Here is a 15527-nt window from a genome sequence, read left to right on the forward strand (position 1 = left end):
CTTGTGAAACCACTGTATCTGTATATTGTCAAGGGTAAGTACCGCATTAGTACGTGCGAGGCGCGGGTGCGTTGCTGTCGGGGGAGTTGCGCTCGCTGTGAGGTCATTCGAAGGGTCACCGGCTATCAATAGGGCTGGGCGCGCCGCAGTGCCTTGGGTTGCCGTACTGCTCGAAATTAGAGTACGCACGCAGTTCCTCACGACGCGGTCTGGCGCCGATCTGGCGGGGGTGGGTCGACAGGAGTGCCAGGTCCTTTTGTATTGCACGCGTCATGTTGACAAAGGACAGGAATTTCGCCATTGTTGGGCATAATTTCGTCGCGTGCCGTATGGACAATACCTGAGAGAGGCCGCCTGAACGTGCAAGGCCGGCGGTTGGTCGGTTTCAACCTGTGCTTACGCACGTGATTAGGCTCCGCGTTATTTCCTTTGCTTTTCCCTTATGCGTATTTCTAACCACAGCAACTTATTTGTGCATCGCGTCCACATATTTGGCTATCTTTGCTTGTTTCCTTTAACTACTATCCTGATTGTGTTGCGCGTAGCTTTCTAGCGTGTAGATTTCATGTGTGAGTACGCTGTTGACTTTTATTATTTTTTTTATTGTTATCATCTTCTGACTTAAACTTGTATTGCTAACCTCATTGCCATTAATTCTTCTGCTGTGTTTTGTTACTCGCAAATTTGTGCTGTATGATCCGCAAAGGTTCACTTTTGTAACCCCCTTACTCAATTCCCTGCAAAGGGGCTGTAAGGTATTTTAAATACACTGCAATATTGAATAACCATTCATAAAACGCCTATTCATTGTTCCTTTCGACACAGTTTCTTATGAAAGAAATTTAATTATGTTCCTGCGTGTGTGTAACTTTCTATTTGCACATCTGAAGCGCAGTAACCTTACTGCGCATTTGTAAGGCCGAAGTGGAAAGTCCCGTATGTGTTGCACCCATAATAAATGAGAACCAAAACCGCGGTTAGGCATGTCTGGAGTTTATCCGGTGCTCCCTGAAAAAAAAAAAAACTCGGTTAGGAGCGTTTCTGTGGATTCTTTTTATCTCCAGATAATCTGCGGCCGGCGGTGTTTCCTATTCGTATAAAATACGTAGGTCGGTGTGAGTTTTAAATTTCTCACTTTATTTCACCTCAGAATTATCCGACACCATACCTTAATTAACAAAAATGAAATGTGGCGTTAATGTAACGACACGTTCCAATGTTCGAAGTGGAACTGGACCTCGTTCCTTTTGCAATAAAGGAACCTGTAACGGGAACTCCTTTCAAAATTGGGAAGGAACGAGGAACGAGCTTTCGTTCCTGTTTTAGATGAACGTGTACAACACTGCAACCCGGAATGGAACAAGAATTATCCGGATGCGTGCTGCATGACAGGCGAACGTGACAGCACCGCAAACACAATGTAGCAGTGAAGACGTATTCGATAATCGTATTCGAGGTGATTTCGCCTTGAAATCACCTAAGGGACTGATATACCGAGAGAGAAAGAGAGAGACAGAGAGAGATAGAGAGAGATAGAGAGAGAGAGAGAGATCTCTTTATTAGAAGAAAGCAGAAAGGTCTACTGGCATGTATTCGTCTACATGCTACTCTGCGGGGATGGGGCGTAGGGAATAAAGGCCCTAAAGGAAGCAGGGTGAAAGAGAGGGGGGAAGAGGAAGAGGTAAAATATAAGGTAACATGAAGTGTTTCGTGGGTTGCGTAAAAGTCTAGGTGGTTTCACAGTGTGATGATGTATACTTCTACAATGTCTCTGCGACGCCGATGTCGTGTAAATAATCAAACGCTGCATCCAATAAATTTCGGGGAAATGTACTGGATGCAGCGTTTGATCATTTTTTCGCTAGGATAACGGAGATTACCATGGTACAAAAAGAGCTTTCAAAGATATAAGTCCGTTGTTGAGGCACTCGATCTTAACGAGGTGGTTCCTTTCCTGGCTATATGCCGGACAGTTTCTGGCAAACCAGTTATCCCAATAAGGGTTTGTGGTTTGACCGAGGCGATGTCGGTAGGAGTTTGTAAGTGCTCCGTTGAGGCGCAACCGATAGTAAAGCGTCTCAAGTCGACGTGGGATTCGCTCTGGGAGCCTCAGTCTCAGGTCAGAGTCTATATGGTACAGAAAGGGGTGATGAGTTTCGGGGAAAGACCAGAGGCGGTTTCGCTCATCTAAGGCAAGCTGCTTTGCTAGCGCTGCAGCCTCATGCTTTGCAAAGAAAATTTTCCTTACCATGCGCAGCTGCAGCCTTCTGCGAGCCACCTCATCTGCTTTCTCGTTTCCGAGAATGCAACAATGTGTGGGCATCCGTTGTAAGGTCACACGGTGCCCGGCGACGTAGGCTAGATGGTGCAGGTAGGTGACGTCACGGGATACATGGTCGTGAAAGCTACAGCAACTGGCGTGCCGTAGAGTTTGCAGCGCTGTCTTCGAATCCGTAAATACAGCCCATTCTGCTGGTGGATGACGAAGAATATAGCGGAGGCGGAGTGCCTCCTGGGCCCCTGAGATTCGGAGATCACGTACTGGCATTTCCGCGGCGGAGCAAGTCATTGGGTACCTTACGGGAAGTCAATGGGGCAGTGACTGTCGATCGATGATGTTTTTCTCCGAGGCTTATGTCGATGGCTTGCTGCGTTACAGCCTGCCTATTTTGCAGCGGCTGTCGCCCACAAGCAAAAACCAGCTCGATGGGGCAAGAAATAATTGTCTGCGCACCTGTCTTGGCCTTCCTTGGGGCTCTTCCTGTGCTGATACGGTTGCGGAGGCTGGTTGCTTGTCCTTAGATGTTCTTCGGCTGCAGGAGACAGTCCGAATATACCTGGGGTATCGATTGCACACAACAACCAATGTTCCGATAAATTTCTCCGTTAACGTTCAAAAGAGTATAGTTGTTACATGCTGCACCACAAAAGCACCAGCAGAGCTTCCGCTCTCGAAATTTGCGCACGATTTCACATCAAATCATTGATTTCAGTACGCGTTTCCCTCACTGCAGATTAGTCATATCACAACAAATTTCCCCCGAAAAGCTTTATTTGTTTTGTTTGTTTTTGCTTTTTTAAATTTTATCCTGGTAGAAAAAAAAGAAAACCGTTTTTTTAATGCTGTTTTTTCTCAATCGATCACATCTCTGATGATGATTATGATGATTATTGCTATTGGTTTCCCCTTTGAAGCGGGGTGATGACATGTCATCTTACCAAAAAGGACTAATATAACCATGTTTTACACTCTTGGTTTAATACTAGCGCTGCTTAGGGCAGGCACTAAAGCTTATTAGGCCCGAAATACTTTATTTTCCCTGTTACAGGTGGTAACAGTCCTAGGCAATATTCCCCTCTCTGCTTTTCGTCCACCAGCATTCTAATCTTTTCGTCCCCTCGACAGCTTTGAAGTTAACTTCCTCTCTGATACCCTTAAATCCTAGGGCTTCCGGAGGCCCAATATTCCCTTCATGTAGATTTGGATGGATACCCTCACATTCTAACACTATGTGCCGCATAGTTTCTCTTTCTTTTCCGCAGATCACACATACCCCATCATTTTGTGAATACTTCCCCACAAAACTCTTAGTTCGCAGGCAACCTGCTCTAGCCTCAAAAAGCAAAGCACTGCCCTGGGAATTATCGTAGAAATTTTCCTTTCTGATGTTCAATTTCTCAGCCCTGTACATCTCTAACCACGTTTTAGCTTCCATTTTTTCCCTCCATTCATTCGTTTCAATCTGCCTTGCCTCTTTTTTGGTTACCTTGGCTGTTTTGGATTCCCCACTGTTCTTTCCGTATTTCATCGTTAGCCTTCTAGTCTTAACTACTGCGTGTCCACGCTTTTCAAGTATAGGTACCTAAAAACCTTAGCTACCCACCTTCGTTGATCCATTGCCCTCAACCTCATCTCAAAGCATATTTTACTCTGAGCTTTTCTAACTTCAAACGACGCTTAGCCCATATCTCCCTGAACTGCTTCGTTAGTTGTTTTTCCATGCGCGCCTAAGGCCAAACGTCCTACCGTTCTCCGGTTTACTTCAAGGCCTGATAGAACGTCTGATTTTAAGCAGAGTACAGCATTCGCAAACGTGAGACCCCCGCACCTGGCGGCCGTTTTTCTGACGTTGACAAAGAACGAAAACTTACAAGTGTCGAGATTTTGACGCACATTCAAGACTTCCAGATGTTATCGATTGCTCCACTGGCCTACAATACCTATACGGTGCGGGGCAACTTGGCGGAATGAAGCGCGCCAATATTTTTTTAGAAGTGTGTTTCCCCTGAAAAACGAAAATAAAAGGTCAACCTCACGGTTTTAAATTATTCAGCGCCGAGTTCCTACGCGAACAAGCAAAACACCAAAAGGTAGATTTTGTTCTAGACATCCCTTCCTCTGTCACACCTTTAAGATATTCAAACGTGTCAACACAGCGTAGGCAACAAGCGCTGTGGTGCCAGACGTAATAGTCAGTTTTTTCAGGACTCGTAGAGCGGACAACTTAGCGCTTCAGTTCACATATCCAAATAATGCTAATAAATATAGCAGAGAAAACTGCTAGCGTATGGCACCCACTTCCGTCTTTTGCTAGAAACTGTATCCTCCGGTCTCGCAGGGGCTATGTATTTCGTCTGGGTAAAAAATTTAAAGCTGTTCCACTCAGTGTGAAAGCTGTCGGAAGTGCAGAGCAGTGATTCGCCGTAATGGGTGGTGACACCGTATATCCGCTCACTGCTACCACCCATCACGCTCTTCGCCGCCCTGTCTCCCTCCCCTCTTGATGAATATGCAGTTCTAATTTCCCGCCTTCGCAGTGCTCGCGCGCCCCCTGCCTGAAACTGCGCCTGAGGGAGTTCTGTTCTTTTTGTGCTTGCTTTAATTTCGTATGCTGGAGCTGTTTTGCGTCATTTAGAACGCGTAATTTTTTTTTTTTTCATGCGCTGCTGGAGCCTTTCTGCGCCATTTCGAACGCGCCATTTCTTTCTTTCGCGGCCTCTTTTTTCGCTTACTATCGTAAAAACCAACCCAACGAGCGTTCCTAATTAAATAAACGTGGGGGCTGCCGGTTATATACACAGATTTTGCCTGAAATGTACCTGCAGTTTTCTTTGCGCTAAACAACGAGGATATTTATGACAAGCGCCAGCGGTTCACGAGGTTCGAACGGTGATGATTATATAAAACGCGTTGTTTTCGAAGCCCCAGCGTGACACCCTGACGACGCTACACCAGGTTCTACTTGGTGAACTTTGTGTGACTTGATTTTTAATAGCTTGTTGCCCACCCAAACATTTTTGTGCAGTGTGTAGAATGATCATGTTACATGAAAACTGATTGGATAATTTTCTGTTCTTAGGGCAGCGCTGTTATCACTAGTCGCTGCACCCTGATATGCGTGTTATAATTAATTCTCTTTACTCCTACTTGGGCACGTTATCTCGCTGCGCCGCGTGATTCCGGCAGTCACTTGACATCGACCGTTAGCGAGCTACAACGACAAGGCGAGCCCCTAAAGTGCTCTGCACTTAAAATGCTCTAGGAAATAGATGGCACGTGCAGAAAGACAGGTCGGTCCCGCACTACCCATTTGTCTAGCGCTCATACTTTGCGCTTGTTCGCAGTTTTCTCTCTTTCGGGGCAGCTTTGCTTTTGGTTATGCGATTCACCGACTAATCTAACTCGCTACTCTGCTGCTACTGCTGCTGGTTCAGTAGGGGGGGTAATGCAGTTAGAAAATTGAATACGTACTCACAAAACAATTCTGTCATGTGCTTCACGCATCCAATCACCTTTTCAGTTTGTAATCGCACAACCTGTTATAGGGTTCTGAAGTGTAGTGGAAGGAACGAGGGTGGTGGTCAGACAGAACGCGGGCGTATTCATGGTGACGCACACGTCAGTATATCAAAACGCATTGCAGTGATCAGAGCAATAATGAATGACTAAGCGTTAACGACAGCTCACCTTTAACAAACTTTTGGCTGACATCCTCGAGAAGGTGACTGCTGCCAGCTTTCGAATTGCTCAGAGCATTGCAGTCCGCTCGACATCATGCTCTGGGCAATACATTACATAGAGGTGTACACCTCCTGGCACTGCACATGACAAACACTTAGGCGATCGCACGAGGCCCACCTTGAATAGCCATGCTGTGGTCTTCGCTCAGCCCGTTCGGATGCGGTACAGCATTGTTGCCTTCGATCTTGTAAGTCCCTTTGTGACGCAAGGCTGGTGATAGGGATGACTGCTAACAAATTATCCTAGGTGACCAAACAATCGAATTCATTGGTAGCATTTATGTGGCTGCTCTGGGATTTATTTTTTCTTATGCTACAACTTATGAAAAAGCATATCATTTGCATATTTAAACACGCCGTCTAATGTATGGAAGTGACGCCGCGGTGTGCGGGCCTAACTCCAGAGATTTAGCGTTGACAGTGATGGGCACTTCCCGACAGAGGATTGCGATTTTAAGAACAAAAACAAAGAAGCGGGAGAAAGTGTATCCCCCAGACTGTCATGACCCTCGGTGGTTGCTTTAAGTAGTCTCTAGGGCAACATAAGGGCTGGGTGGGAAAGTAACTGGTAAACCGGCACGACTTCATCTGTTTTCCTTAACGTCTGGCTTAACTGCTTACTTCTGTCCTTGAAATTGCAGAACGTTTATGGGAAAAAGCAGTATTCTGAATGCGGCAGAATTGTATTTATATTTTATGGTCGCTTTCAACTACAAAACATTTTTTTTTTTGCACTTCGCTAGTAATTTAACTCACCGAACCGGTTCGCGAACCGGTTCAGGTTGTGATTTAGCCGAACTCGAACTGAATCGAAAAAAATTAAATTTACCCGAAACCGAACCATAACCGAACCAATTTTTTTTTGTGCGCGACTGCTCGGGTATAGGAATGTTTAACAATTTTACCTCAACCATTTATTTATTTATTTATTTATTTATTTATTTATTTATTTATTTATCCTGGTCCCACCTAATCCGCTTCTCCCTCAAGACAGAATTTTTTTGGGGGGGCGTCAGAAAACCTCTTCACAGTACCGATGCCTCTTTCGGAGGAAGTAATCGTATCGCCTCGACCACGAGGCCAAAAACGTTGTACGTAATCTGCCGACAACGAAACGCCTTATCTCGGCAACGGAGAATACTTTACCAGGTAGTTTCGCAGCGTTGATTCTTACCCCTTGCCTTCACGCAACTCGATGCGCATGAAATCTCACGCCATACGAGAAAAACGAGTTTCCTAGGTAGGTGTCTCTAACGGGGATAGAATGCACAGTCGCTATAACCTCTTGCAATTTTATATATATATATATATATATATATATCGCACCAGACCGGTATTCTAGAGGTCGTGGGTTCGGCGGATCCTACCAGGCGGGAATTTTTTCACCACTTTCTTTCTGACTCAAAAAATTCTTCATCTGTTTCTATGACCCACCACAACCTCCCCTTTGTTTTCCGAGGTTTTCTTGACTGCCAACCCTTACTTTCTGTCATATATTTCACCGAGCCCCTCATTTCCTATATATATATATATATATATATATATATATATATATATATATATATATATATATATATATATATATATATATATATATATATATATATATATATATATATATATATATATATATATATATATATATATATATATATTGTCGCGTGCTATAAACACGCAGATGCTGAGCAGGGGTCCTTGAAGGAGACGACCGGGTCACTACAAGCAGCCGGAGCCTCTTTAGTGGAAGAGCTCGAGCACAGGGTTCCAAGCGCGAGCGCCGGAGCTCTGAATGACAATGATGAGAGAGCACGCGCACTGAACCACTTCTTTGTCCTCACAGTCGTCTCTTGGCGCCGATGAAACACTTGACATTTACCCCCCCCCCTTCCAAAGGAAGCATCGTCCCGATGCTTATGTGGACATACCGACAACCGGCGCGGGAGTGTTATGTCCTTGAAAAATAAGGTTTCATGCGCACTACGTGCACTACGTCCGTGCGCAAGCGACGCCATCTCGTTGAAGTTCAGTCTTCGGGAACCACGGTGTAAGTGACGTCGCTAAGTTGTTGAAGGACACGGTAGGGACCGAAGTAACGCTTTAGAAGTTTCTCCGACAGCCCTCGACGTCTTATTGGGGTCCACACCCATGCACGGTCGCCAGGTTCGAAAGCAGCGTGCCTGTGGCGGGCGTTGTACTGGAGAGAATCCTGCAGCTACTGTTTTGTGATTCGGTGGTACGCTAGCTGCCGCTCTTCTTCGGCTTTCTGGATGAAACTCTGGACGTCCTCGTCGCCATCGCCGTCATCGTGAGGCAGCATTGCATCAAGCATGGTTTCTGCCTCACGTCCATGGACAAGTGCAAACGGTGTCATGCGCGTTGTTTCTTGCCGGGCGGTATTATAAGCAAATGTCACATAAGGGAGAATTTCGTCCCAGCATTTGTGTTCCACATCAACGTACATGCTCAGCATGTCAGCGAGGGTTTTGTTCAACCGTTCGGTCAGGCCGTTAGTTGGCGGGTAGTAAGCGGTTGATTGCCGGTGGGAGGTACATGTGAGGTTCGTTATGGTGCGTACAAGGTCGGCATTAAAGGCGGCTCCCTTGTCTGTAATAAGAATCGACGGGGCGCCGTGGCGCGGAACGATGTTTTCAATGAAAAACTGGGCCACGGAGAGTGCTGTGCAGCGCTGAAGCGCTTTCGTTTCTGCGTACCGCGTTAAATAGTCGGTGGCGACGATTATCCACTTGTTGCCTGCGTGAGAGGTTGGAAAGGGTCTCAAGAAATCCATGCCTATCTGCTTGAACCGGCTGTAGTAATCCAGCTGGTCGGCCCTGCGGAGTCTTGCGTCGTTGGCATTCACGGCACGTCCGTATGTACTGCTTCACGGTGGCGGCAAGGTTCGGCCAGTAATAATTCTGTTTTATCCTGGACGTCGTCCGAGCGTAACCCAGGTGGCCGGCCACTGGGTCGTCGTGGCACGCCCGTAGTATTTCAGTTTGAAAACACGCGGGGACAACTAGGAAGTAGTCCCTTCTGCAAGGAGCAAAGTTTCGCTTGTAAAGAATGTTGTTGCGCAAGCAGAAGAACTTCAACTCGCGTGCGAAGGGCCTCGGAACGTTGCTATTCCGGCCTTGTAAAAAGTCTAAAAGGGGCCGCAACTCCTCGTCCTCCATCTGTTGCTGAGACAAGATGGTAGCGTCCAGCGCTCCGAGGAAGGCCGTGTCGTCATCATCATCTTCATTGTCGGAGTGCTCAACTGGCGCTCGTGAAAGGCAGTCAGCGTCAGAGTGTTGCTTTCCGGACTTATAAATCACCGTTAGGTCGAACTCCTGAAGTCGGAGGCACCAGCGAGCTAAACGTCCCGTGGGGTTCTTTAAATTGGCCATCCAACACAGGGAGTGGGGGTCGCTTACTACTTGGAAAGGGCGGCCGTAGAGGTAGGGGCGAAATGTCATGACCGCCCATACAACGGCCAGACATTTTTTTTCTGTTGCCGAATGGTTGGTCTCCGCCCGAGAAAGGTTTCGGCTTGCATACGCGACGACTCTGTCCGCACCGTCTTGCGACTGTACAAGTACAGCTCCAAGACCGACGTTACTAGCGTCTGTATGGACCTTGGTCGGAGCTTCGTCGTCAAAGTGGGCGAGTACCGGCGGCATTTATAAGCGAAACCTGAGTTCTTCGAAGGCAGCCTGGTGCTCGCCAGTCCAATGGAAGGTGACATCATTACGGGTGAGGGAGGTTAACGGGGCCGCGATGTTTGAGAAGTTTTCTATAAACCTCCGGTAATAGGAACAAAGGCCTAGAAATCGTCGAACAGCCTTTTTGTCCGCAGGGGTCGGGAATTTGGTCACCGCTGCTATCTTCTCAGGATCGGGTTTGACACGGGCGTGGCTGGCAACATGGCCCAAGAAAAGTAGCTCCTGGTATCCAAAATGACATTTTTCCGCTTTCAGCGTGAGACCGGCCGATCGAATGGCGTCAAGAACGGAATATAGCCGTCGCAAATGTTCATCAAATGTGGGTGCAAACACGATGACATCGTCGAGATAAACCAAGCACGTCTGCCACTTCAAGTCAGATAAAACAGTGTCCATCATCCTTTGAAATGTGGCAGGTGCAGAACACAGCCCAAAAGGGAGAACCTTAAACTCATAAAGACCATCTGGTGTTATGAAGGCGGTCTTCTCGCGGTCGCGCTCATCAACCTCGATTTGCCAATACCCACTTTTCAAATCCATCGATGAAAAGTAACGGGCATGACGAAGCCTGTCGAGGGAGTCGTCGATCCGCGGCAGCGGGTACACGTCCTTCTTTGTAACTTGGTTCAGCTTCCTGTAATCTACGCAGAATCGCAATATCCCGTCCTTCTTTCTTACCAAAACCACGGGTGACGCCCACGGACTCCGAGATGGCTGGATAACGTCGTCTCGCAACATCTGTTCTACTTGGCTTCGGATGGCGTCGCGCTCCTTGGTAGATACACGATACGGGTTTTGGCGTATAGGTCTCACAGCGTCGGCAGTAATGATGCGATGCTTCGTCAGTGGTGTTTGACGCACAGCAGACGATGATGAAAAACAGCCTTTGAAGCTTATTAGCAACTCACGAAGGGCTCGCTGCTCCACGTGAGGTAAGCTCGAATTGATGTCAAGGATAGGATCGGGAGCGCCTTCGCCAGGTTCAGTGCCTTCTAATACAAAACAGTCATCGTTGCCCGCGATTTCCTCGAAGTAAGCAACGGTGGCACCCTTAGCGACGTGGCGGCGTTCCTTGCCAAAATTGGTCAGCAATAATTCCGCACGGCCCTCGGTGAGGTGCAGCACGCCTCAAGCAACTGCGATGTCGTGATTCAGCAATAGGGCGTCCATACGCTCGGTGATACCATCGACGGTACAGCGAACATCACACATCACAGAAACTATCCTGCAGGACCGCGGCGGCACGTTCACATCATCGTCGATAACCCGCAACGGCGCACGGCGTACTCCATGTTCTGGGCGGCGATTGCTCGCGGTGAACTTAATGGAGCGTTCTCCAACGTCGATGACAGCGTTGTGCTCGCTTAAGAAGTCTATTCCTAGAATTAGATCCTTGCAGCACTCGGGGAGGACGACAAAACTTGCAACGAACTCGGAGTCGCCGATACCACTCCTGGCGGTACATTTGCCCACAGGCGTCATCAGGTGACCACCAGCCGATCTAATCTGGAGCCCGAACCGCGGTGTCTTTACTTTTCTTAGGCGATCAGTGAGTGTTTGGCTGATTACGGAGTAGTCCGCACCAGTGTCGACTAAAGCAGTTAATTGGTGTCCGTCTATGGAGATTAAAATGTCCGCGCTGCCAATTTCACCGGTACTTATTCTACTGGCCGTGCGGTCAGACGGCGACGTCATGGCTCCCGTCGGCGGGATAGTGGGTGCTGTCGGCAAGGTCGCGTATTCTACTGGGGACGCTGCGTGTTCAGTCGACGAGGTCATCGTTTGTCGTATCGGCGAGGTCGTGTCTTCGGTCGGTGGCGTAGTTGGTTTCGAAGTTCTTGCAAAGGCCTGCCGGTAGCAACCTTGGCTCCTGAGGTTGCGGCGGTTAGTTTACCCGCCCAGGGCTAGGGGATCTTCCACGCGGCGGTCCTCCGGGGTCTCGACGGTCAGGTGACGAGCCGCTAGACGGTGACTGTGAACGTCGGAGGATCGGCGGGGGAGGTGACTGCGAACGTCGGAGAATCGGCGCGGGACTTTGTCTGGCAGCAAGGTAAGCTTCGATTTCCGCAGGTCTTTGGCCAAAGCGAGGTCGTGAGGCGGCGGGTGAAAAGCCACGAAGCCCGATTTCACGGTACGGGCAACGGCGGTAAACGTGGCCTGCTTCGCCACAATGATAGCACAGTGGCTGGTTGTTGTCATCGCGCCAAACGTCCGTCTTGCGCACCTGCGTTCCATTCGAACTCTGTTGTTGGGACCGAGAGTACGTGGCCGAATCTGCTCTCTGGAGTCGGGGGTTGGTTCGAGGCGCCAGGGGCGGCAGTGGCGTGTGTGCGATGGGCAGCTGGCGACGGAGAGCTGTTACATAACTCGCCTGTGGCGGCTGTACCTGCTGCTCCGCGATCGAAAGCGCTTGTCGGATCTCTTGGCGAACCACATCAGCAACCAAGGCAGGCGCGGGTTCCAGCCCGCCAATCCCACTCAATTGCAGCTCTTCTCGTACAATTCTGCGGATGATGTCTCGAAGGGTTGTGTCATTGGTCATACTTGTTACGGTGCCAGCAGTACCGGACGAAGTGCCGTTCACGCGGTTGAACTGCCGGCATCTCTCTTGCAGGGCTCGCTCGATGGCTGTTGCCTCCCTAACGAAGTCTTTCACCGTGCGAGGAGGGTTTCGTACGAGTCCTGCGAAGAGCTGTTCTTTAACGCCGTGCATCAGGTAGCGCGGCTTCCTCGGCTCCGACATTTCAGGGTCAGCCCTCTTGAACAACCGCGCCATGTCCTGCGTAAACATAGTCACGGTTTCATTGGGTTTCTGGATCCGCGACTCCAACAGCCGCTTTGCAAGGTCCCGACGGTCTGTGGTGGCGAAACTTTCCAGAAGCTCCAGCCGGAATTCTTCCCACGTAGACAACCTCGCCTCGCGGTTCTCGAACCACGTCCTTGCACCATGTTCGAGCGCGTAATAGACCTCACGCAGCTTTTGGCGAGCGTCCCACTGGTTGAACGATGCGACCCGCTCAAACTGCTCCAGCCAGTCCTCGGCGTCCTCAAACATCTCACCGTGAAAGATGGCCGGAGTACGTGGCTGTTGCAGAGTTACCTGGGGAGTAAGTGCTTGCGCCATTACTTGAGGTCCCGGAGCCTGACGTCTAGGTGCCGTGAAGTCAAGGCGACCGTACTCTGGAGACAGTCCGCGTTTGCGACGGCTAGCCCGATGGACAGGTGTATGGACAGGGCTAGGCCGTTCCGGGCTGGCCGAAGGGGACCTTTGCATGGGGTAGTCGTACCCAGCAACCTCCACCAGTGTCGCGTGCGATAAACACGCAGATGCTGAGCCAGGGTCCTTGAAGGAGACGACCGGGTCACTACAAGCAGCCAGAGCCTCTTTAGTGGGAAAGCTCGAGCACATGTTCCAAGCGCGAGCGCCGGAGCTCTGAATGACAATGATGAGAAAGCACGCGCACTCAACCACTTCTTTGTCCTCACAGTCGTCTCTTGGCGCCGATGAAACACGTGACAATATATATATATATATATATATATATATACATATATATATATATATATATATATATATATATATATATATATATATATATATATATATATATATATATATATATATATATATATATAAGGTAAACGATTAGGCTAGTGAAGGTTAAATAGTAAAAAGGGGCGCAATAAAAAACATAACTTTACATCGACGTTTCGGACGGGGACCGTCCTTTATCAAGACTCTTGATAAAGGACGGTCCCCGTCCGAAACGTCGATGTAAAGTTATGTTTTCGAAGTAAACTTGTTATGTTTTTTATTGCGCCCCTTTTTACTAATATATATATATATATGTGTGTGTGTGTGTGTGTATAAAAGAAAACTTCGAACAAGGTAGCAACCACCACGATTGTTGCCAACGTTTCAGCAAAGAGACTAGCATTCGTCAGGGCCAGCCTTCAAGCTCCGAAACTAACGTGCGCGTGCTAAGGATTTGATCTTCGCCCTTGCGTTGGGCCCCCTAAATGACCCCCTCTTCATTTCCCTGACCTTTTCCCGAGGATCACCGACGTCAGGCCTTTGTTGACCCTGGCGAAGGCAAGTCTCTGTGCTGAAACGTTGGCAACAATCGCGGTGGTTGCTACCTTGTTCGAAGTTTTTTTTTTCTTGTGTTCTCTACCATCTTCCAAGTTTTATTTCTTCCTATATATATATATATATATATATATATATATATATATATAGTGTGTTGCTCGGTTATCCTCGGGAAAAGGTCAGGGAAATGAAGAGGGGGTCATTTAGGGGGCCCAGCGCACGGGCGAAGAGGAGATCCTTAACCCGCGCACGTTAGTTTCGGCGTTTGAAGGCTGGCGCTGCGTAACGCACGCACGCACCGCACACGTGCGTCAGTCGAGGGCTCCCAGAAGGCCCCTGCGTGGCAGCGCGCAAGAGCCGGCACGCGGCTGTGGGCGATAAAAGCGGCCTGCGCGGAGCTCGCCATCACTTTCTGTGCGCTCTGCTTCTTCCATTCACGCATACTTTTTCTACGCCCTTCAAGAGTTACAAATGACACCCCGACACAGGATAAGAACAGTCTATAGCGTGGATAGGAGCCCTTAACACCAGCGTTACAGCTGCCCCGCAGTAGTTATAGTCGTGCAATTGACAGCGTATTCCCTCATTAGGCATTTTATCTTTATAAAGGAAGTGAGCTGTTCAGAAAATCTGTCTTCGTGTTGCTGGATTATGCCTCCAGACTGAAACAAAGTGCGGGCATAGTTCGTCGCTTGAATTGAATATACCAATAAATTTTTGTTGCTACGATTAAAGGTACTTGTTTGTGTAGGAGAAAATCCAAGCTTTTCCATCTTGTGGTACCCTAATCCACCCAGCGCGCGTTTGCACATGACGCACTCCAAATTTTTTTGTGAAATCAGGCTAACTACGGATTAAATACCGCCAACATCGGAACCGTGCACTCCCGCCCCCTTTCTTGCCCCTCTCTCTCAACTCGGTGTGACCCAAGTCGTTAACTGCTATCCCGTCTTTACAACAAGTTGGGCTGGTACCCGCTCTTTTCTCGCTCTCGGCTGGCGAAGGTTTCCTTTTCTGTTGTTGTTGTAAAGGGAGAGTAGTTGTGCCGATCTTCGACGTTTTCAATGCCGTACAACCCGTATCTAGCGGCGGATTTCAGTTTGTTGTGTCGCAAAGTTTTTTGTAGTAGTCTGTTACGCAGAAGTAGGTCTACGACTGCAACGGGGCCTCCACGAACATGATATATAAGTACTGAGAAAAGCTAAATGTGTTCTTTTACAAAATAGCCTTAAAATGTAGCAGCCTCCGCGTTAACAGTATAAGCATTCAGCTAATGATGCCTCGCACTGCATGTTTCCCAACTGATGCGCCCTCAAGCCTCCGTGACACACATTTAGGCTTCTGCCGCACCCGCCAGGGCCCTCATACGTTCGGCAACCTGAACATATGGGTCGTTTAATATCGTTTTTTTTCTCTCTCTCTCCATCTCTAAAGCTACGAGGAAAATAGATTTTCTGTATTGATCATTGCTTTTGCTCTTTGTTGTTTTATTTTCAAGCTAACATGCGAGCACCCTGGTGTGCCGTCTCTCTGGTCTGGGGTAAAATAAATTGAACTGAACTTCTTCCTATGCCCTTGGAACGCAAATCAGGTGTGGACAATGTAGCAACTTAGATCACCTAAATGAGCGCCCATAGCGGTGCGAATTCTGCGGGTTCCGCAAAAGCGCGGATTCTGGAGGAGCAAACGAACTCTCCCCGGGTTTAAGCTGCTCT

This window comes from Haemaphysalis longicornis, unplaced genomic scaffold (assembly GCF_048455015.1).
Source record: "Haemaphysalis longicornis isolate Haplotype H1 unplaced genomic scaffold, Haemaphysalis longicornis Haplotype H1 scaffold_1211, whole genome shotgun sequence".
Taxonomy (NCBI): domain Eukaryota; kingdom Metazoa; phylum Arthropoda; class Arachnida; order Ixodida; family Ixodidae; genus Haemaphysalis; species Haemaphysalis longicornis.